This window comes from Ailuropoda melanoleuca, chromosome 13 (assembly GCF_002007445.2).
Source record: "Ailuropoda melanoleuca isolate Jingjing chromosome 13, ASM200744v2, whole genome shotgun sequence".
In the NCBI taxonomy this organism is placed as follows: Eukaryota; Metazoa; Chordata; class Mammalia; order Carnivora; family Ursidae; genus Ailuropoda; species Ailuropoda melanoleuca.
The window spans coordinates 88,884,987-88,908,535 of NC_048230.1; the positions used below are offsets into that span (position 1 = coordinate 88,884,987).

At 42.9% G+C, this 23,549-nt stretch overlaps 1 protein-coding gene across 4 annotated transcripts in view; it reads left to right on the forward strand.

Moving 5' to 3' along the window:
* RIN2 (Ras and Rab interactor 2) overlaps positions 1-23,549 on the forward strand; it is a 232,766-nt gene that overhangs the window by 51,538 nt on the left and 157,679 nt on the right. For 3 of the 4 annotated variants that reach the window (XM_034641491.1, XM_034641494.1, XM_034641493.1), the window contains one exon: positions 1,097-1,219. The gene's annotated coding sequence lies outside the window, so the exon portion shown is untranslated. Of the gene's footprint in view, positions 1-1,096; positions 1,220-3,765; positions 3,886-23,549 lie in introns of all 4 variants that reach the window. The other variant, XM_034641492.1, reaches the window with a different exon arrangement.

Here is a 23,549-nt window from a genome sequence, read left to right on the forward strand (position 1 = left end):
TGGTTGCACGTGTGTTCCCAGGCTCACAGTCAGTCTGCTCTCTTGCAGGTGTCGGTCCACAAGTCCACCCGCTCCCCAGTGCAGGTGGCTACTGCTTCCTGGCACCTAAGCGTGTAGGCTCCCTCCCCCTTCCATTTATCTTCCCATATCTGTGTGCGGATTAACGGGTCCCTGCTTCGTACCACAATACTTAGTGCTGGAGATGTTCGTTTGTAGAGATCCAGATGTATCTTCCTACATCTCAGGCTGATTCCGTGGGTATTCAGGATGGTCTGGTAGATATCCAGCTCAACTCAGGGGACCAGCTGAAAAAGGGGATGCCTGTTCCTCCGCCATCTTAACTCCTAAATTAATATTGTTGCTTCTAATTGTATTGGTTTACATTCTTTGCTGGGTGTGACTGTGTGGTTTACCCTGAATTTAGTGGGCCAGTAAATTAACTCCCAAACTTCTTGTGTATCTGTTAGCAAAGATTTCTAGAAGACATTGTGAAGTGATGTGAATGGGCCTTAAAGCTTACTTCGACCCTTTATCAGTAATCTTATCTATGTGTGAAATAGGAGTCAGAGGAAAACCTGAATTAAAAAAGAGAGTTGGGGGGGCACCTGGGTGGCTCAGTTGGTTGAGTGTCTAACTCTTGATTTCAGCTCAGGTCATGATCTCAGGGGATAATTCACAATTTCTTATTCAGTTGGTCCCATCTTTGAAGTCCTAGACTGGAAGATTGAACAACTCTTTAAATTTATAGAAGCTGATATGATGCAAGGGGATAATGGAAAACAAATTGACACTTAATTGATAGAGAAGGGAGTTTGGTTCCTAATTAGCTTTTTTAAGTGAAAGAGTATTTGAGAATTTTAGAAATCTGAGCATTGGCATAGGGATTTAGAGAACGTTCTGGTAAAGAAAGCCCGTCTTTAGTTACCTGGCCCAGAGGTGGGAATGAGGGCCAGACAAGGAAGGGAAAGCCATTGGCCGTACTCACAGCTATCACTGCATCCTTCCAGAGCCTGGTGAGGCAAATCTGCCATGTGGTTGTTCACAGTATCTTTAAAATGCTTCCAAAACCCTAAATGGCTAATTCTGTGTGTTGTAGATGGAGACAAGAGATCCGGACTTCTGAACTTCCACTGGAAAAGATAAAATGTGCAAGCCCTTCAGGACACTGGGGAGGCTGGGGCTGAACTGAAGAGGGAGATGGGGACATGCCGGCGTGAAGGTATGTAACATTGAGATGATAAAACCCAGTGTGTGGCAACGATTTCCAGGTTCTACCGTGCCGTCAGAGAGATTGTGTGTTCTAGCTCGGTTATGTTGGTGCGGGTGTGACTTCTCTGATGGGCAGCTTCGTACCCATTTCCAGGTGTCTGAGGGAGTCAGTGTAAGATGCATTGGCTGCAGGGCCAAACCAACACCAAGGCGGTTGAGGAGAATGTAAACTATAGCTCCCATTTATGGAGCATAGACTACGTGCCAGGTGAGGCTCTAAGCACTTTAATGGATTAATTCATTTAATGCCCACAACACCACCATGAAGCTGGCATTGCTGTTGTCCCCATTGTAGAAATGGGGCCACCAGGGAACACAAAGAAGCTGGTTGCTCACCAAGAGGGCATTGCAATGGTGTGACCCCATCCCAACATAAAAACCTTACTCTGTCTGCCCTCTCTTGTACATTTCTTCCCAACCCCACTTTTCTCTTTCTCTCTCACTCTCTTTTTTTTTTTCCTGTAGCATCATAGGTCTCCATATAACAGGGAATTAGCATCAAAGGAATGTCAGTAGACATCACTGGCAGATCTAATTTTCCAAAAATGACCACAACACTATTGATTAGAACCTAGACATGCTCCCTCAGGCAGGGAAGTCTACTTTCCCTCTCCTGGAGTCTGGGTAGAACTCAGTGACAGAGAGAACGTGGCAGAAGGGACACAGAGTGGCTTCAAATCCGGATCATCAGAGACAACATGGCTTTTACCTGCCTTTCTCATTCTCTAGGCACACTTGTCTTTGAGACCAGCCACCATTGGCCCAGAAAGGCCATGTGTAGGGGTTCCAGCCACCAGCCCCACATAAGGCCATACTGACATGTGATTGAGACTTTGGGTGGCTCCAGCCCCCAGCCTTGGAGCTGCCCCCAGATGTTGACCAGAGCAGAGACAAGCTGTCCCTGATGAACTATTCCTGTTCAGCCCTGCCCCCACAGCAGATTCATGAGCAGCACTAACATTGTCATTGTTTCGAGGTGTCTCATTTATACCCTCTGCAAGACCATGTAAGGTAGAGGGCATCACACTCATTTACAAGTAAGAAAATGGGGGCGCATTGAGATGATGTGACTCACTCAGGGCCACACAATGAGCTGGGATTTGAGTCCAGGTCTGGTCTACCCGAGCTTATGAGATCTACCACTGCCCAGCTGTCCACTCCTTCTGGATCAAGAGCTGGGGCCATTGCTGCCACTTAGACACCGCTGCTCTCAGAGAAAGCCAACCCATTTGGCATAAGAGGAGAAGATAGTAAAACAGGAGATTTAGCTTTACATAGTCTTTGTGACTCTGTTTCCTTAATTTGAACCCCAGATAAATGCTGCCAGTCCTGGCTGAGACAGTTCTCTTAGGAAGCCAACTACCGTCCCCTCATGAGCTTAGATTCCGTGGGATCTGCTCATGTCACGTGAGATACTTTTCCGTATCATGTGAAGTAATAGACATTTGTGTGACCAGATACTTCTATGTCATCAACATGGTTAATTTCTTGTTTGATTTCAGGCTCCCTGAGGCCAGGGATGAGCCTGTCTCCTGTCTCCTCACCTCATGTCTTCTAGCACAGATTCTGACTCCCCGTAGACAATGAATAAAGGCAGGAGACATAAATACCACAGGGCATCAACTGAGAATTTTCTCGACAATGATGACAGTAGGGTAAGGAAGTGCAAAATTCCAGATATAAATACCAACATCTTATCTTGCTGCTAAAGATTTGTCTTTTGAGTTCAGGGGTTTGTTTTTCACTTCCTCTGTCTTTCCTGTTAGATAAAACATCTTCATGTTTGGCTTCTATAAAAAAACAACTTCAATGAAATGCAATGGTCAATTAACAATAGCAGGAACTGGCAGGGCTCTGAGACACTCTATTTCACTGCGTCGTTATCCAAGTGAAATATATTTTCAGATGTGCAACATGGGAAATTTGATTTTGGTGCGAATGTTGAAATATGACATGTAGCTTCTGCATTCATTCTGGGCAGCCTTTACTCATAGGATGGTGGCACTTGTGTCTTTCATCTTGTATTTAGTTATGTGCGTGTCATTGCAGCTGCTCAAGAACTGTGAATAACTCCTATCTCTACCTTGTCCAGAATGTCCACTATTTTACCCTATGCTTAGCGGGTGTAGGGCTCCAATAATAATGGAGGCAGCAGCAGGACCAGAATATGAGGATTGGGGTTTTTTTTATTATTATTATGAAGGATAAATAAATGCATGCAAAATGTGAGGCAAATTTAAGTCTTTAATCATGTTTTTTATGACCCAATCCATCAGTTAGCTTTTGCTGCCTTAAAAAAAATCCCAAAACGTAGTAGCTTAAAATAATGGTCATTTATTTAGTTTAGGATTCTACAGGTTGATGGTTTGGGCTGGACTCTGCTGGTCTGGCCTGCTCAGCTGGGCTGACACATGCATCTTCAATCAGCTGCCAGGTGATGGCGGCCTCACCTGGGATGGCTCACCTCTGTTCTACATGTCTCTCATCCCCCTGCAGGTTAGGGCTCCAAGAGAGTGAGCACAGATGGCTTCTTGAGGATAGGCCTTGAAATGACACAGGGTCACATCTGCCAGATTCTATTGGCCAAAGCAGGTTATAGGCCAATCTACATTCAAGGTAAGAGAAATCATCTAGAGCCTTTGATGGGAGGAACTGCAAAGCCGCCTTGCAAAGGGCAGGCATATAGGGAAGATACAGAACTGCGGTCATCTTTGCAACCCACACCACCACGTGAAAGGGCATTATTGTACTCAGGGAATTAACAACATTACGACAGAGAATGAAAGGAAACCACGTGCATGACCAATAATTTACGAGAAAAATGGCACTGGGCTGGAGAGTGGACAGCAGGAAGACGCTGAGATGGATACAGAATAGAAGAGACACTGGCCATTTTCTCCTTTCCCCACTCGCCTAACTCTAAAAAGGGGATTGAGAGGGAGGGATGTGGCAGAGCGCAGGGGGCATAGTTGGTAGGAAGACTCTTTTCTTTTACTCTTCCCTTTCCTCCTATTGTCAATGGGAAGGAGCGGTGGCAGGTGATGAAAGTGTGGCTCTCTCATTTCTCACTCAGGGGAACCAGCAGAGAGGGGGGGAAGGGTCAAATGGTCTGTCTCCCGAATCGCTTTGTTCCCATGAGATTTCAGGAGGGCTTTACCTTATGAACACTTGGCCTTGTGAAACTACCGCCATGTTCATATTCACATTTCATCATCACAACAGCCCTATAAGGGCAGGATCATTATTATCCTCACTTAGCATATGGGCAAACTGAGTGCTAAGAGGTCAAGTAACTTGCCCTTGATTGCAGTTGGGCTTTGGCAAAGATGGGGTTCAAGGCCCAGCTGTGTGATGGCTCCCATGGTGCACTTGGCTGAACCCCACCATGCTGATGTGGCCTGCGGGTTCGACAGAAATGGCAGCCCTTGTGCAGGTGTAATCAAAGCACATGGGAATTACTCCCTCCCCTTCCTCTGGCCTCCGTTTGGATCCTGGACTGAGGAGCATGCTATGGAAGGGTAGGGCTGGTGGGATGACCTTACCAGCGGAGAATTTGGCAAGCAGCAAGTAACCAGCTACCTTTGGGAAGACTCCCCAACTTCCCCTGGGTAAGCAGGGATGAGTCATTTTCAATCCCACCTGGGTGATCCATTTCCTTCTCCTCCTGGCTGAGCCCTGAGGCCCCGGTGGCTGGGTTTGAGCGCCCTATTTCACGGTACCCAGAGGGTGCTCTGGTGGGGTCTAGAGCAAGCGTAGGCCTCTGCTCACCAGACCAAAATCCTCAGGCCACTATGGGGCCCATCTGAAACAGCTCTGCTGGAAATACCTCCCATGCCTTAGCCTTGCACATGGAGAAGCACAGCCTGACTGGTGTCTTTCGCTGGACTCCTCTCTGATGTTCTCTGGTTTTCAGGCTTCTCTTCTTTCCATGCGACTGAATCTCACTTGTTAAATGTAGTGGGAATGCTTGTTTTTCCTGTTGCGCTCCCTGCTCACTGTTTAATTAAAGGCTAGTGCTGCCATCCGCTGGCTGAGAATTTTAAAGTGATTTCCTGAAGAATTTCTCTCTACTCATTCTTCTTTTTCCCTCCGTATTTTCCTCATTTCTACTGGTTCTTTCCAACATGCAGATACAGCTTAGAAGCCTGATAGTAATAAGAATAAGTGAGTCTTGTTGGAAATAGGAGCATTGCTTTAAGGCTTGCGATGAGTCAGGTCCTGTTCTAGGTACGTTACCCGGTTCTTTCCTCACACAGCCTTAAGAGGTAGCGAGGCCCCGTCTTTGTCCCCATTTTACTGATGACAAAATGGAGAGCGGTGAAGTCATCTGTGTGTCATGGTGTCTGGCACATTCGAGTGCTCCATGAATGTTAGTTTTTATTTGTAAAAATGAGCTATACCTTGGCTGGGTCAAGAATTTGTGTGCAGTGACACTCGGACACACAGTGAAGGAGGGGGTGGGATTGGGAAAGCAGGAGGCCATCAGGATGTGACCATGAGCCGGTAACAGTGGGTAGCTGGGGCTCAACCCCACTGGGGATCTGTGACAGATGGTGTAGGATACATCTTGGAATTATCCCACCAAGGGACACGGAAGCTGGGGTATTCTTGGAGAAATCATGGGGATCTCTTAAAGCAGTTATGAACTTCATCGTTGTAATCCTGTATGTTGCCACCCATTTGTCCAGGGAAGAAGGCAGGGAAAAGCTATTGTGCATTATTCCCCTTGGCTTCCTGTACTTCCCCTTTGTTCTCTGCCTAGGCTGTCACTGCACAGCATACCACCCCCCAAACTCAGTGGAAAATTAACAATGAGCATTTATTTAGCTCATGCAACTAAAGGTTGGCTGGGGTTTGGTTGATCTGGGTTGAGCTCAGCTGGGTGGCTCTGCTTCCAGCATAGGTCCAGCTAGGCTTGGCTTCCCTTGGTTTGAGGTATGGGCTCGGGCAGCTCCACCTGAGTGCATTCTGAGTCAGGCCTGTGGGCAGCTGCTGCCCAAAGAAGGTTCCTCTCATGACTGTGACAGAGGCACAGGGGTGCAAGTGCAAACCCAAAAGGCCTTCTGCGTTATCTTATTGAGTAAAGGAAGTCACGTGGCCAAACCCAAGTTAAGAGGCAGAGATGTCCAGTCTACCTTCACTGGGGAAGTTTCTACTACTGGCCTTGGCTTAGAATCAATAAGGCACTCTACTGTGCCTCCTTTGCCTGCTGCTAAACTTTGCAAATACAACATGAAATGTAGAAGCTTTACCAATGCCAGTCTTTGTTATCACTCTGGGCCAAATCACAAATCTTTAATGATATTCTAATTTGTTATAAATGGGAGATGAAATGGTCATTAAAAGCTGCACACCCTCAGGTTCCAGAAACCTCTTTGCTGTCTCAGACCTCAGCTGGGGATTGTTGCCTTATCTTGTACCATGACTTCTCATCATGGCCTCACAACGTGTCTGGAGTTTTTGAGCTCTTTCGTCCCAGTTACAACTGGTTACAGCCTGGGCAGCTGCCTCAAATGGTGAGACTTGGCATCTGCCCCTACCAGTTGCTCAAGCTCAGAGTGAAATAAGAGCAGCAAGTGGAATGAATAAATTGTCAGTTATATTGATGTGTGTATTTTCCTACATTTTAAGAGAAGGCTGGAATCCTGTAAAAATCTCGTTTCTCTGCTTTTCTCAGTACCTTGGCTCTCTCATCTGGCATGACTACAATTTGGCTGGAAGGAGAAGAGGCAGAGCTTTTATGTTGGTTGGAATTTGCAGCCATAAATTTACAGGATTTTTTCCAAGTTAGCATGGAAAAGACTTGCATTTTATGCTTTTTGTGAGTTATAAGTCATAAAGCATATGTTCAGAGTGGCTTGACTGTAGTGTTATTGGCCCTGTAAAGAAGGTCTGTGGAAAAAGACCTAAGCCTTGAACGATTAAACGTCTTTGCAAACACTCGTAAGTTATTTATATTGTGTCCACATATTGGCTGAGCAAGCAAGCAAGTGAACACAGACCTTGATGCTAATGTCTTAACCATGGCACCTTACTTTGTCCCATTAGAGCATTCTAATTAACACATTAATGAAATCATATGCCCCATTAATACTAAATCAAAATGCCTGTGAGCTTAGTGGTTCATGTCTGTCTTTGTAAATGCGCAAGGGTGAAGCATAAAGTACCAGAGGTGTGAGCCAATAACTAAGTGTCACTTCTTGGTGGGAAGGATGGTGGGGGGAGTGGGTAAATGAGACAGGGAAGGGAAAGCAGTTGTGTTAATGGGCAGATTACCACTGTGGGCAAGGGGGGCTCTGGGAGATGATTCGACCTCAACTCAGAATTGCTTCACCAAGGAGTGAGGTCACTGGGGTATTTTATCCGCTGATTCCCATCTATCATTGGTGAGGGCCATTTCAAGGGGCAGTAATTCCCTGGTCTTCTAGTCCACCCATGGGTAAGTCAAGTATGGTGCTGTCAGAGTCTTCAGAAAGAGTGCCACTGGTACTTGCTGTGGAAACTCTAGACTTGTTAAGAGGATGGTAAGCGCTGAGGGGACGTAGATGAGACACCATTAGCATCTGCTACAGGGCACTCCAGAGATTTTAGGGAATGGAAGGAGGGAATTTGTAGCTTTTGCAACGGAGCCCGGCAAAAGCTAAATACCTTGAAGACTTTTGGACTGAATGGGGAAAGGTGAGTATTCTTTTGCATGGCTATTTAATTTATCTACATTTTGGCACAGCCATACAATGAAATCTTATACGACCACAAACAAAAGAGGGGGAGCTAATGAGCTGATATGAAACTCTATTCAAATTATAGTTTTGAGTAGGAAAAAAGCACAGTGCAAAACAAGATGTAGAATATGCTGGATTTTTTTTTAATGCAGACACTTTTATTAGTTTATAATTTACGTGTCCTAAAATTCACCTATTTTAAGATTACAAGTATGAATGTTTGGGTAAATATATGGTTTTCTAGAAATTTCATGTAAATAGAATCATACAATATGTAGACTTTTGTGTCTAACTTTCACTCAGCATAATGTTATTAAAATTATTCACATCATAGTGTATGTCAACACTTTGTTCCCTTTTTGCTGTACAGTAGTATTTCATTGTACGGATATATCACTTCTTGTTTATCCATCCTACAGTTGATCGAAATTGGTTTGTTTTTAGTGTCATTATTCTGAATCATGCTGCTTATGAACATTTTCATCTGCAGTCTTTATGTGGACATATATTTTAATTTCTCTTGGGTAGGTACTCAACCAGCAAAATTTCTGGGACATATGGTAAGTATATGTTTAGTTTTTTAAGGAACACCACACTATTTTCAAGAGACTGTACCATTTTTCCATTCCCACCAACACTGAATGAAGGGTCCAGTTTCTTCATATCCTCACCAACAATTGGTACCGTTAATCTTTCTGATGTTAATCATTCTCGTAGAAGCGTAGTGACATCTTATTTCCCGTTTAGTATTTCCTAATGACTAATGGTGTCCAGCATCTTTTCATGTGCTTATTTGCCATTCACAAATTTTCTTTGGGGAAATGTCTGTTCAAATCTTTTCTCGTTTTTGTTTCTTTTCTTACTGATTAAAAAGGGTTTGGATTGTTGTAATTTTTCTGTAAGGTCAACATTATTTCCAAATAGGATGTTAAAAAAGGAAAACCCTAGCCCCTATCAGTGTCCCCACACCCCATCAGAATGGTATGCTCAGGAATTGTTTCCTGGTGTTTCATCCTCAGTAAAAGAATTAAAGAGAAGGGAGAGATCAGATTTTCAGTCTTCTTCCAAAAAGAGTCATTGTCTGGTAAAGACACAATGGATCTTTATTAAATCAAGACATACTTCTTTGACAACCTTTTTTCTGTAAATGGGAAATTGGTGATTTAAAAATGTCCATATGTTAGATAAAGGAAAAACATGAAAAGACTTATTCTTATCATTCTTTCTTCAGTCCCTACAGAAGTTACCTAGCTTCCTCAGCGCACCCCCCGCCCCGCCCCGCCCCGTGTATGGGTAAGAGGCACTTGCTATGTCTCTGCCTGCCAGGGTAGAGCCAGACCCAGGGAGCGGAGGAGCGACCAGAGCTGGTCCGCGCATGGGCACGGGCGCTTGCGTGTTCCCCAGCGGTGCTCCCCTCACACCCCCTCCACACTGACGGAGATTGCGCATAGCCGGTGCAACTGTGGAGTTGCCTTTCTTTCACTTCCCAGCAAATGCGCGACTTCTACAATTTCTCCCATAATGAAAGTAAACCAAATATAGCCCGTAAATTTAGTGAGTTCAAGCAGAAATTAATGGGCCAGTTACCTAATAGCAGGTGGAGTAAAGAACAATGAGATGGAACAGAAAAATGTTTCAGTCCACCTCCCATCTCCTTGACTTTCAGCAGGTTGGCTTGTACTTACTGGCTTTTAATTTTTCAAATATTTAGTGAGTACCAACTATTCATCCTTTCATTCATTCATTGAAGCTTTAGGAAATCCTACTACGCATCAGACACTTTGTGAGGCCAGAACCAGCTGACAAAGTGCTTCCCCAGGAGATTCCCACCCTAGTGGGAGAATTAGACAATAGATAATCAAGCAAGTAAATACACAACACATGTCAGGTTATAATAAACATTAAAAAATGAAATGAAATGCAATAAGGAGGTAGAGACAGATGGGTTCATAAAAATTCTGAAAGGATGTACTACAAGGGATTAATAGAGCTAATCGTTTAAATTTATTTATTTGTTTTAGAATTTATTTTCAAATTTTCCTATAGCAAACTTGTATTGCTTTTGTAATAAAAAGGTTATTCTAAATTTACAGAAAAACATTAGATTTGAATGTCTACATGGTTAATCAGATCACTTGTTTCCTCGTTTTATGACCAAAAATACTGAAAAAAGACAACTGGAAAATAACACATAGTCTTTATTATCTGGGGGTGTGATTTCTGCATGTTAGGAATTTTGATATTTGGAAATACAAAATAAATAAATTACAGAAAACCAGACATGTTTATAAAATGCCTTTCTGATGGGTAATTGGAAATGATGAATGATCCCTTCAAGTTTTGGTAAATTGTAAATTTTGCCAAGTCGGTCAAAATAGAAAATGGTAGCGTTAATGAAAGATGCGGGAACCAAAACATCTGAGCTCAAAATGCTGTTTCTGAGATCGTTTTGTTTTGTTTTTAGTGGCAAGTGGGAGTGTAAAAGTGTGTCTAGGAGTTCAGACAATAAAATATAAAGTGGCGATTTCAGCCACTTAGTTAGCTCGGCCCAAGAAAACTCCCAAAATTGGAAAATTCCGACAATGATAAAGCATTCAAAGGCTTGACCCAGGCTGTTTGCTGGAGGCGCAGCTCCCTGGAACAGATGCCTGTGGGTATGAGATGTGGGGGTGATCACGTTGCTGGCTCCTCCTTCCTTCCCTTCCACCCTTCCCTCACCTCAGGGCTCCATAGGCCTGACTCTACCTTTTCACTGATTGGTGCCATTTCCCAAAGGGGTGACATTTTGTTTCGTAACATCACCACTTAGATCATAACAACCGCTAGTGATAATGAAGCGGGAGAGCGAGGTTCTTGTCTCACGCAGTCGAAGAATGAATCTCGCAAAGGAAGAGTGAGTAAAGCTATAGAGTTTTATTAAGCAAGGATACAGAAAAAGCTCTTAGGAGTGAGAAGGGTCCCAGTAGGGTTGCCACTGAGGGCTTTTAGCATTGGTCTTTTATAGAAAGCTAACCAGGGAACGTAAATCTTTTTAACTTCTCTACTGGCACCATTGATTAAGGATGAGTGATAACATTGTTAATGGTTTACTTCTTTTTAGGGTCTAGTTATTTTTTGTTGGTCACAGGTGATTATCATAAAAAAAGACTCCTCCCCCCCCCCCAGACACCTAGGGTAGGGTGGTTTGGTGTGTTCCCTTATCTCTGGTTCCCTTACACCTCTGCATTTTTTGGGATTTCTGTGAGCCTGATCACATAGCTTCCTCTCTCCCTCCCTACCTAACCCCTCCTGTCCCTTACTCAATAACGGTGTGGTCACACAACCCCCTACCCAGACACCCACTCAAAACCTTCCTGCTCCACACTGTCAAGTCATTCAATTTCTGGTCCATGTCGATTTAAAAATCCATTTGGCTGGAATAAACCAAATCCTATCCAAATATGAACTTATGTTTTGTAAACGGGTCATGTTTTCTTGTAACTAACCAATTCACGTTCATATTTATCTACTTAAGCACCGGCAAAGAAACTCAAAATTTGTGCCCACATGAATTATTCATTGGCTTGTACTTTAAGCTCTATGGCTCTACTCATTGTTTCCAATAATTTCCATTGTTTCAAAGTGATTGATCCCAATATCTTAGAGGCTTGGTTTTTTGTTTGTTTGTTTTTTACTTGCTTATTGATTAGATTCTTGGGGAGCACAACTCCCACTCCCTTATTTGCATTCCTAGGGAACTCATTACTGAAAAGTTAAATGATACTACTCCAAAGAATGCTTATCATAATGAGGCAGGAATTTTATCTACAAAGATAAAGTATACTTTAAGCAAAAGTTAACATCTTAAAGTTTGTTAGTATTCAACAAAAATTAAGGAAGGCGTCTAAACGATTATTTGAGATTGAATGAAAAACAATATATTGGCTCCTTTTTTTCTTACAACAAATATCAAGTTCACTAAGAATAATTCATTTCTTCAATAAGATACTTCAATAAAATGTAGATTTATTAGGCTTTGTTTTGAAAATCTGCCCTCTTTTTCCTTCTTTGAACTTTGAAAAAGCAGAAGTTACACTGACATGCTCAGTGTGGTATTTGCTGATGTATGAGTGTGTGTGTGTGGTTTTAATTTTTAGTTGTTTTTTTCTCCCTCAACCTTTTCTTTTAATGTGAATCATATTGTATTTTCCACTCCTGAACACTGTGATTCATTGCCATCTATTTCCTCTGGAGCTCACTACCCCACAGAGTCCTCTGGGAAATTGATTAGTCACCCCCGAGCAAGGCACCTTGCGTGCCCATGGTCAGCATCTCCTCCAACAACTGTGTCTTTCGGAGGAAGATGAAAGTTGCTGTGGCTTCTTCCTTTGGGGAAATAATAGGGCATCAATTTGGGGGTTTGTATGGCTTGTTGCACTCCTGGATTCATCTTTACAATTTAACATACAGACAAGTTGGATACCACAAAAGACAAATGTCTCATTCGGTTAAGAAGCATTTCAGGCAATACTTCTGGCCTCAGGAAACAGATATAAGAGTTGGTCATGGCCCCTTGCCTATGGCATGTGCATATAGTGTTTGTGGATAGGTTGAGTCTTAATATATGAATGCAGTTTTGAAAAAGTTGGAATAGATTCATTTATCTCAAACATATTTTTATCTAACCCACTTGAGTCTAACTTCAGAAAGTTTCAAGCCAAGGATTTTTCTTCATCGGCCAGACTTATGATGACATTCCTAAAGTCATACCTTAATCATATCAATTATTTTTTTAAAGATTTTATTTATTTATTTGAGAGAGCAAAAGTGAGAGAGATCACAGGAGAGGAAGAAGCCTCACTGCCTAGCAGGGAGCCCAATGTGGGGCTCCATCCCAGGACCTTGAGATCATGACCCAAGCCCAAGTCAGATGCTCAACCGACTGAGTCACCCAGGCACCCAATCCTATTAATTATTGTCTTGAGGTTTCAACTTGCATTTAGCATTGCCGATTGACAATTTGTGACTGTCTATCTGCAGGATAGAGTTGTGATCTTACCTCCATTTGATACCACCTGACCTAAGAACACTAGGGCTGCTATCACTGCAGTCAGAAGAACTCTTTAATTTTGTTAATCAGAGTAAAGCCTCTTCAAGTTTTCAGAACTAGAGCAGTCAAAGAGCAGGGATAAATTGTCAACCAGGTAGATAGGCTGAACAAGGTGTCAGAAAGTCCGTTTCTGGGCTGAGCCCCGGGTGGCATTGGGAAACTACTTTTGCCTTGCTAGGCCTTAGGGTTCTTATGAGTCTGTTAGTATGGAGAATTAGAGATTGGAATGCAACAGAAAACAGGGTACCCACATAAGGGTCAGACACGGGTGACCTGTAATCAGAACTGGGTCACACAAACAGAAGTCCTGACCAAATATTAGATGAACACAGAGAAATGGAACATTTCAAATTTTGCTGTAAAAAAGTATTGCCAGTTCTAGCTCACTGAGACAACAGAGCTCTTGTCTGGATATTCCACTCTTGCCTGACCTATTGATTGTCTGGAAGCCCTGGGGAAATACAGAACATAGGCACCTTCCAACTTGGAATTTGAATGTAAGAGTTGGCCCATTGTCAAGACAGTCCCAGAGAGCCACGTTCCACCCCAGCTCTGACACTGGCCAGCAGTGAGACCTTGGGGAGATAATTTAGCCTTTGAGCCTCACTTTCTTTACTGACAGAATTCGTTTGGGGCCAACTCTACCTGAAGGCTTGGGGGTATGTGTGGAGAAGGGTCCTGAGGTACCCCATTGGAATATAGCACCACAACTGATTATCAGCGTCTGTGATGTCAGGGAGAGAGGAAGTCTGCTATCTGCCATCCACACACTCAGTGAGCCCTCAGCTTACTCCTCGTGCTAACAGCACTCTGAGATGTTGTGACTTATGGCAGTCCAGAAGGCCATATTTGTTGCTCAATAGCTAGCCTGAACATTGCCCAGAAACCTTTACAGGGACAGAAAAGGGGAGGCCTAGGCCTTAGGTTGTTTCTCCTAATTGGATTCAGAGCTTGGTTTCCTGCGTAAACCACAGTGCCAGGATGTTGCCCCACCCTGGGAGCTAGTGCCTGGTGGGAAACCGGAACATTCCTTGCTGTTTTGGAATTTGTAGGCCAAGGAAAATACACTTCTTTTTTCAAAGGTGACTTTGATGAGCTTAGACCTAGAAAGAAAGTGAATGGTCTCAAGTGGTGATTCCCATGGATGAAGGGTCTGTAGCTGGGGGTAATGGGTGCCTGACTGGTCCCCTCCACCCAAAACCAACCAATCCAGGGAAACTCCAAAAAACCAATCTTCATAAAGCCTTTTTGTTTCAGTTTCCATTCCTGTTGCAGTGTTCTGTTTTAATGATCTTGTCATTTCTGGCTCTTAGAATAAGGAAGAGTTTGTTTCCATGTGAGTCAAATAATGTTTGTTCTCTCCAGCCTTTTCTTTATTTCATATTTTAGATGTTTCATAGAACTCAGGTTAGGGGACGAATTGGACACGGTGTGAGCTGGTCCCAGAATGTTGCTGCAGGCAGAACTGACAGTGCTCATCTAGAAGAGCCCCCTGGTTTCCACCTCAGATCTCGTCATGTTATTCATTAGCCATGCTGCAGACCCCCTATAGCTCTGTGTCTCCACCGCCTGACTGTGTGTCTGAGCTCCAGACTCCCATCTCTAACTCCCTCTTAGTCATCTCTGCTTTGGGGACCCACTCCGCAAACTCTGATGGTCTGAAGTCAAGCTCTTTTGTTTCTCCCACTACACCTGCTAGTTTTCTAGAGGCCATATTTTGGTGAATTGTATCATCTCCACTCATTTCCATTGACTGAAACCTGAATGTAATCTTAGACACTTTTTCCTCTTCCTACTGCCTACATGTATCAAATCCTATACCCCCTAAGTAGATTTCACATGTGTATGTAACCCACCCTTTATATTCATCTCACGTATATACTACCCCCGCACCCTGCTGGCCCTCCACATTGCCATTCTCCTATCCCGAAGTATTCAGTGGTGCCTTGTCATGATCCATAGAGTCAAACCTAAATGTGTTTTCATGGCCTACAGGATGATTTGTTCTCTCCAACGTCGATTCCCCTTCTACTGAATACCTGGGACTCTTAGCAATAGTGAGCAACATTGGATTTGTGCTTTCTCTAAAGCACATCACCCCTTACTTTGTTTGGCATTTCTTGTGCTTTCCTCTGTGCCTGGAACCCCCTCCACTGCCTACTTATCCTTCCAGGCTCAACTCAGAGGTTGCCTTCCTTGTAAAGCTCTTCTGGTCTCCCTCAGAGGAACTTACACTTCTTGTCTTCTGTTCCTGTTGCACGGGTCATGAATCTCAATTTTAACAATAGTCTTGTGAGTGTCTTGGTGCAGAGGGCAGCATTTTAGTACATATGTTTTCTCACATTGACTGCCTGCTATATTGTAGGTGCCCAGTCATGCTGCTTAAATAGAAGAATGCTTGAATGACTTGTGGGCCAGAATCACCCATCCTCAGAGCCTAGGTTGGGAAAGCAAGACCTGGAAACGTGAAAAGCAGCAATAGAGCTGGCTCATTCCTCTCTCACGTTTTTGAAGGATGTTTTCATACTACACAGGAACATGGTCTCCAGGACCTTCAGGCCCACAAAGCCCATTCTGGTCTTTGTTTCATCTTTTAAGGTGGACCCCAGTGTATTTTATTTCTAGGTGTCCCGGAGGTCTGAGCTTCCTGGGAGCTTTGTAAATGAGAAATCCTGCAGGACAGGTATGGGACAGATTGACCAGTTCTCCAAGACTGAGGAGGAGGCTGAGAACTGCCTGGATCTGATCAGTGGAGGTGGCAGTGCTCTTTTTTTCTTCCTGTGTTTGCTCAGAGCTTATAGATGAATGTCCTATAATGAATCCAAAGAATGGAAAGAATTTTCAGGGGCTGGATCGGTGGAATAAATGGAAGAGCCTATATTTGTATGAAGTAAGGAACTCTAAAAGCCTGTAATAGATTCTAAACCGATATCCTGATTTTATCTTTAAAACTGTCTTGCTCAGGGCCTGTCCTTACTCTTTTTTTTTTTGTTTTAAAGATTTTATTTATTTATTTGACAGGGACAACGAGAGAGGGAGCACAAGCAAGGGGAGTGTGAGAGGGAGAAGCAGGCTTCCCTCTGAGCAGGGAGCCCAATGCAGGGCTCCATCCGAGGACCCTGGGATCATGACCTGAGCCAAAGGCAGTCGCTTGATGGCTGAGCCACCCAGGTGCCCCTCCTGTCCTAATTCCTATCCTGATCCTCACTAAATACCTATATTCTGTTAGGTGTTGGAATGATATTAACTTATTGTGATGAGCAGCAGGTGTTGTAGAGAAGGGCTGAATCACTATATTGTACACCTGAAACTAATATCACACTGTATGTTAAGTTATGGAATTTAAATAAAAACTTAAAAAAAGAGTTATGTTAATTTGGAGCCCTAGTAAAAGGCTCAGCGAATGATCCTTATTCTCACAAGTACAATAGATGCTCACTGATTTACACTAATGGGAGACATACACACACACAATTATCCGTCCTGAATGCTGAAACACTGGATACATCTATTTGGATGAGCATAATGAATTTTTAATCATGTATGGTTACTCTTTATTGCTTATGCTAATATATGCATTAATATGGTTATATAATTTTGACAATAATTTAATTCAATTTAATAATTGAAAAGTGCTTTGCATGCATTTAGTATATTATTTCTTCATATGTACTCTGTAAAAGGAGGTGGCTGTTTTCATAAATATTTATCTTGGCCTAGCAACTTAGTAAACCAAACTTTTAAAAAAATCTTTTAAATAATTTCTAGCGACACGTAAGAATCATTAGAAAAGCTAACACATATTAAGGACTTACTATATCCTAGGTATTATGCTAAGAAGTACTTCCATAGATTATTGCATTACATACCTATTTTACAAATGGAGAAACTAAGGCAGAGGGGGACCAACTGCTCAAAGTCTCCCTCTTAGTGAATCTCTGAGATGAACCCCTCCCTGTTTTAGCAGTTACAGAGCCATAGCAAGGAGATGTTGCCAGGGGATCTGTCTCCCTCCCTTCCTTTCTTTTTTTCTTCCTTCCTTCTTTCTTTTCTTTTCTTTTCTTTTCTTTTCTTTTCTTTTCTTTTCTTTTCTCTTTTCTTTTCTTTTCTTTTCTCTTTTCTTTTCTTTTCTCTTTTCTTTCGAGATTTTATTTATTTATCTGTCAGAGAGAGAGAGAACACAAGCAGGGGGAGGAGCAGGCACAGAGAGAAGCAGGCTCCAGCAAGGAGCCGGATGCAGGACTTGATCCCAGGACTGCAGGATCACGACCTGAGCTGAAGGCAGATGTTTAACCGACTGAGCCACCCAGGCATCCTGCCAGGGGATTTCTTACCTTAAAATCAAAGCTGACTGATAGTGAACATAGCAAGGAAGCAGAAGGTAGTGAAAATATTTATGCTTTTAAGTCTGAAGGCTGAGTTAAGTTCTGTTTCACCCTTTAGTAGCTGTTTGGCCTTCTCTGAGCAAAAGTATGTGAATGGCGGTACCACCTGCTTTGTTCCTTCTGCAGCTACCCAAGGACTGGTGTAAGCATCAGGGGAACTACTAATTGTATTAAAGTGCTTTGAAAGCTGGACCTCAGTAAGGTCTTACTTTGGGGGCCTGAACTAGGCCTCCCTCCAGATGACACTTTCCTTCTTGGAAGAGTCCTGGGACAGAGAAGGAAGCTTTCAGATCTGTTTTTTACCACCACTTATCAAAATGGTGGTGGTGGGGGGTGGTATGTCTACCCTTGGTTGAACATCAGATGATTTTAGACAGATAAAAATAAATCTTTTTTGAGCTTAGGGATTCATTTTAAGATTATTTAAAATATATTACCTAGCACATCAAATTGTGATATCACCATGATTATTGCTTAGGATGAGTTAAATTTGTCTTTAAGTGAATTGATTTTTTAAAAGTAAATAAATAATAGAACAGTATTCAATGGATGTGGCAAAAATTAATGCAGGCAGACATAGAATTATGGTATATCTAATTACACGCAAGTGTCCTTCAAGGCCCTTCTGGTGCCCAGAGCCCTTCCAGGGGCTTTCAGGCATTTTGCATTAGTAATTTTGAATTCTTTCTTTAAAGGGGGCTTCCAAAATAGAATAAACCTCAGGCCCCCGACACCTGGTTCTACCCCTGTGAGTTGGACTTTTTAACAGTTATAGGAGCTTCTTAGAATCTCAGGAAGAGACTTTTTTGTTTTTTGGGTTTTTTGTTGTTGTTGTGTTTTGTTTTGTTTTGTTTTGTTTTGCAAGTTCTGGCTATCAGAGACACAATAGGAGCCAAGAATAAAAATGGTCTTTAGCAGTTTTAAAAAATGAACTCAAGACATAAGGTACAAAAGCTCAGATCCCATCAATCATTTCCTGATAGAAAGGAACACTCAAAGGTCAGCCTCTTAAACACTGTTTGGAAGCTATACACCAAGGATCACCAGCTGGTACACCCCTGTCCAGACTGCTATGGGTGTTGAAGTCCGATGGCATCTCAGCAGCCCCCTTCTCCAGAGACCTGCCTTTGGCAGAGGTGAACCTCCTTGCCCAGGAGAATATGCCCAACAGGGCAGCCTAAGTCATTTACTGGCCAATACAAGGATGTAAAAGGCAGGTCCCATGCTTCAAGTGGATAAGTGTGGTTCAATTCACGTTACACTGCTTTCCATGGGATTGGGCTGGGGCTAGACTTTACCTGTGAACACAGACTTGCTTGATCCTTTGTCTTTCCCTACTCTGTTTTCCTCATTCCCTGACAAGACACTGACAATAAGCCATGTGCATTTGAATCCCCACTTCAGGTGCTGCTTTTGGGGAATCTGATCTAGCACTAAGCCTTCCTCAGCAGCCCCTCCAAATACTTGAACAGCTTATACATGGTTCTCCCCAGCAAACAGGAGCTCTCTGCTTTCCAGGGCATCTATCCCATTTGTAGGCAAACTCTGATCCTAGGTCTTCCCTAAGACCCAGCAGGTTGAGCCTAGTTTTCAGAAGACGGCTCTGCTGCCCCACCCTACTCCCCTTCCCATTCTTCTGTTTATTCTGAATTTTCCCAGGCCATTCACCTAATCCTATTGTGGCCAGGTTTTTGTTCTTTTCTTACTTCCTGGCTTCTCTCCTCACCTCAGTCCGGAGTGGCAGAGTACCACTGTTGGTGCCCACCCAAACTGAGCCCTATGAATTGAGCTGTCATTTTTACACTGAGAGCTGAAGACTCAGAGCAGGACTTCCCTCAATGGAGAAACTGCTTTCAATGAGCCCACATAGGATAAGCATCAGAGATTCGGTCAATGCTGCCATCACATGGTGTTAACATTCAACTTTGATCCAGAGTCCCTTACTTCCACAAGTGTTCTTGGTAGACTATACCTTCCACCAGTATGTGCTGCAGCCATGTGTTTTGTACCCCTCTTTGTAGGTTTTCACATTTCTTTCTGCCAAATTTCATTTTGTGAGCCTGTTATCTCAGCCACTTGAATTGTACTTCGTATCTCAATCATGTCGTCTGGTCCCATTTTCCCAAAGCATGCTACAAATGCCACTAGAGGTAGCCCAAATGTTTAGGTGGTACTCAGAAGAGCATTTTCTACACTTTTTTCATTTTTCCTTTTAATTCCTATGAAGTTAATTTATGCTGTAAAATATAATTAGCACATCGAACACATAGCTTCTATTTATATAACTTTAAGTTAAAAAAGAGTCCATTTAAAGAAGGTCCTTAAGCTCATCTGGTACATGGTAATGGGAACTGTGAGGGCAGTACATGAATGACTGGTGTTCAGGAAACAGTGACTTAGAAAATCTGACATTTCTTTGTCCTGTACCCTTTTGTAAGCTTAACCTTCATTCAACCCTTATCCTAGTTCAACTTCTTAATAAACATCCTGAACAGGACAGGCATGGAAAGAAACTGGAACCTGCTCCAGTGTGGTTGCAATCCATCAAGTAGGGCTCTCTATGTGTGGGCATTTAACTATTATACTGTCATCTTCTTAGGCACAATTTTCCATCTTGCTCAAAATGTGTAATTATTTGTTGGCTCCTTTCATGAAATTCAGCTCCATGGGTAACAGGTTCTTAGTAATTTCCTAGTCTATTAGCCCTGCCAAAAACATAACAAGTATGGCTAAGCTGACACAGCTTGCCTTTGGACACCCAGGCTGACCCCTGAAGATGAACACTTTTTGCCAAACCATTTTGCCAATAATCCTAACCATAGTCATGAGTAAGATGGCCGTCCAGCCCACAGCTGCATAGCTGAAAGAGTCCACTGCCTTTTCTCTTTTTGAAACTGGAGTTCAACATTATCCACCAGTCTTGACCCATCACCTCTTCGATTTCCTATGAATGCTTGAAGATGACCACAAATCATCTCCCGTGCATTTTATTTTTAACTGTAGCCTGGCATGTGATCCCACCAGATTGGGAAATGGAAATGCCTATGGAATATCCAGATACTTGAGGATTCAGTCCTGCACATTAATGCTGGCGTCCTTTTCCCAGTCTTACAGTCTTTTTTTTTTTTTTATCATGTAGGAAGGCCATTTATTTTATAATAGCTTTTTTCTACTATAAATTATTTTTTTATTTTAATTTTTTTATTATATTATGTTAGTCACCATACAGTACATCCCTGGCTTCTGATGTAAAGTTCGATGATTCATTAGTTGTGTACAACACCCAGTGCACCATGCAATACGTGCCCTCCTCACTACCCACCACCAGTCTATCCCACTCCCCCACCCCCCTCCCCTCTGAAGCCCTCAGTTTGTTTCTCATAGTCCATAGTCTCTCATGCTTCATTCCCCCTTCTGATTACCCCCCCTTATCCCTTTCTTCCCCAGTCTTAGCTCTTTCTTTATTTGTTCATATTGTAGGCATTAAATACTCCAGTGAACAAGGAATTAAGTAGGTTTGCTTCTTTTATTTTTATTCTGCTTCCATTCCACCTTAGGGATTCATTTTAAGATTATTTAAAATATATTATCTTGTTCCTAAGTTCCTTTATGGTTTCATTTAGCTTTGTTTTATTTGCAAGACACTCCTTCCTGACATTATTCATATAGATCTGCCTCAGTGGGTGGGATTCAGCTATGCCTCTGGAACGCGTGCCCATATTTTGTCCTTTCTGGCCGTGAGTTCATTGGAGAGCTGTATGTGCAAACACATCAGCTTGTTGTGATTCTTCTCCCTCTAGCTATGTACTTACTTGTGTTCATGGTGTCAGAACCCCATTGCCAAGAACTTCCCACCCTACTCGATGAGGAGGAAGACATTTTTTTATAAACTCCAGTTCACCTTTAAACTTTTTGAAATCTCTGCTCATAACTACAAAATCCTCGGCCAGACTAGGTTTCTCATTCTGAGTTGAGTTGAATGTAAGGATGATGTAAGAATTCTCTCTCTTAGTGCCCATGACCACCACTTCTCCCATCAGTTCCTCCTTGTGATTGGAAGGAAGACGAGAATAGTACCCCTTCCCACCACTTGCTCAACTTTCTGAGGGTTGAGTCTGCCAGTGCGTTAGGTCTGGGGTGTGTCATCCGCAGTTATCACAACGATACTATGGGAATGTGGGTGCACAGTTGAATTTCCCATCAGGTCGGTCTTCAGTCTTTCTTCCTGATTTCTGTAGCAGGAACGAATCACTCATTTCCTGTGTTTGACAGGGGCTGTGGTGTCCTGCCATTACAATAGCACTGTTTCTCATTTATCGCCATTATTTTCCAACATGAAAACTCATGCACGGATGCATAGATTCGATCTCAACTTACAGAGATAACTTACTGACTTTTCAAAACAAATGAACAAAATCTATTACTTGTGAAGAAAACATGACAAAGTATGTCCTACCTTTGTCATATTCTGATTAAGAGTCCAATTCCTTATGGTCTTACTGATTCCTGTGAGGTTCTGTTGAGCTGGTCATTTCCTCCTCTCCCCCTAGATCCGGTTTTGCATCTCCCAGACTCTGCCCTGCGTTGCACCTGGACTGGTCCAGCTATGTTTCCTCTGGCCCCATTTCTTAATTGGCTTCCTGCTAGGTTTGGCCAATGCAAAGCCCTGATGGATATTGTGGGTGGAACGAAAGGAAAAGCCAGGGCAATTCACCAAACTTGGTGTATTAGTGACTCAGATTTGTGCCTCAGCAAAAGGACAGGTTACCTGGGGTCATCACTGGAGAATTAGGCCCATGAATGGTAAGGACTACTGAAATGACCAGTATGAGATGAGAAGAAGCATTGGTGAGAGGTTCATGGAGGTTATAATTGATCTGGGTCTTAAGGAGTACATGGTATTTTCCTGGCAGTCATGACCCACATGCTAAGAAGAGGAAGAGTAGATGAACGGTTATGGAGAAAACAGGGATTCATCAGGTAGGACCGTAGAATAGAAGGTGTCAGTCATGAGAGATGAAACAGAAGAAAATATGTTGGGTCCAATGTATGAGTGACCCTCAAGAATAACCTTGCTACGGAATTTTCACTTTCTCCTATAGTTGAGTTCACTATAACCCTAGATTTCTAGAATGGGGAGGAGCAAGAAGACCAAGCTATATTAGAACAACTCCATTTATAATATACTTCATGTACCAGGCTTCTACAGAATATTGTATTTGATGAAAATGTGCTGTGGCTTAGAAAGTTCCAACTGCACTATTGTGGGTGATAGGAATGTATTGGCCAGGGTATTCTGATGCATACAACTGAATCCCCTGTAGCTAGCTTGTGTAGGAGGGGGTATTGAGGAACAGAATTCTCAGCATTATAAAAGGGGGTCAAGAAGTGGGCTTTAGGCTGAGCTTCACAAATGACTCACAGAGTGACACAACAGAGTCAGCTGCCAAGTGTCAGTGAGCTGGTGAATCAGGAGATCCCTCCCCAGATGCTCTCAGAGCCACACTAGCTCTGCCATAGCCACTGACCCCCTCTCTGTCCCTGCATCACTCAGTTCCCAGCAAAACTTTGCATGAGCCCTTCTGCTTGGCAGAACCTAAATCACATGGCTGCATCCCAGCAGCAAAGAGGCCAGGAAATGAGGGTTTGCTTTATTTTCACATTCTATGTTAGAAAAAGACTTATTGTGGGGCACCTGGGTGGCTCAGTCGGTTAAGCATCTGCCTTCGGCTTGGGTCATGATCCCGGGTTCCTGAGATCAAGCCCCATGTCCTGCTCCCCGCTCAGTGGGGAGTCTGCTTCTCCTTCTGCCCCTTACCCTGCTCGTGCTCTCTCTCTCTCGCAAATAAATAAATTAATAAATAAAATCTTAAAAAAAAAATAAAAAGACTTATCCTGTAAGACATTATCAAAGTGTAGAGTATGGTCAAGAGATTTGAGGCATACATAAATGACAGGTGTCCACTTTAGGAAGGCACTAATTTTTTTATTTTTAAAAATTTTTAAAGATTTCTTTGTTCGAGAGAGAGAACACAAGCAGAGGGAGGGGCAGAGGGAGAGAAACTCAAGCAGACTCCCTGCCGA